Raw genomic sequence first — 1160 nt, 5'->3', positions numbered from 1 at the left:
CGGCCTTGAACTACATTTCCCACAGTCCCTGGGTGGCTTTTGAAAAGAACTTTGATCTTTGATTCATCTCTGGTTCCCCTCCGAACTCCTCCTGGCAGTCGTCGCCCTCCTAGTGGTAACCGGAGTCTGGGCACGGCGGGTACTCGCAGTGAGGAAGCCCCCACCGTCTGGCTCACACTGGGCGTGTGGAGCCTGCGTGTAAAAAGTGCGTGTGAGCGTTTGTGACCGTAACGAGGCGGGTGAGTATGTGCGGTGATGAGGCCGTGACAGGTGCAAAATGTGGGACCCATTGGCTCTGATGTGAGGTAGGTGACATTGGGGCTTGAGATCTCCCTTCAGAAGACGGTGCTGTTGTTACCTAGTGAGATGGAACCCAGTGTTAGTCGCTCGGTAGTGTCCGACTCTACAGCCCTACGGACTAGCTTACCAGTATCCTCTGTCCACGGAGTTCTCCAGGCAAGAATACTGGACTGGGTGGCCATGCCCCTCTCCAGGGGATCTTCCAGACCCAGAGATCCAACCGGGGTCTCCCGCACTTTATGCAGATTCTTGACCAACTGAGCCACCAGGGAAGCCCAATGTGTCTTTTAATTCTGTGACCGGGTGGGAGTTTGGTTGTGTCTGGGAAACTTCATTTCTGCAGTTCTAGGTTTAACATCGGGATGGAGGGGGTCCGTTGAAGATTTCCCTGAGAGAATATCTGCTCCTGTAAAGACAGGCCTTTACGATGCCTGTATTAACTGGAGTCTCACTGAAGCATGTTCTTCGCTGCCTTTGTCAGGGCACCCCCACCTCCAGTGCTTAACACAGAAGTGAATTATCAGTGGAGTGAGTGTTACCCGCCTAGGGGCCAATTTTAGTTTATATCCTTCCCTAGGATCTGTAACCTTGTATCACTGCTTTCTCTTTCCTCTTTATAGCCAGGACCCCAACTGCAGAGAAATGCTCCTCCTGTGAAGGGCCTGGGCACAGTCCTTCTTGAATCAGTAGCTGGATTCCCTCCTTAATTTGAGTAAGGTTGGGATTTGTCCAGCTTCTCTGTGATCTTTTATGTATGTGTGTTTGGGACCTGGGAATAGGAGACATAAAATGAGAGAAATGTTCTAAATTAAATTAGCACATTGGGAGCTCAGAGACAAGATCATCTCTTTTTTTTGAAC

The sequence above is a fragment of the Moschus berezovskii genome, chromosome 22 (genome assembly GCF_049115385.1).
Source record: "Moschus berezovskii isolate FMDL1 chromosome 22, NW_MosBer_1.0, whole genome shotgun sequence".
In the NCBI taxonomy this organism is placed as follows: Eukaryota; Metazoa; Chordata; class Mammalia; order Artiodactyla; family Moschidae; genus Moschus; species Moschus berezovskii.
This window is presented reverse-complemented; position numbering follows the sequence as displayed.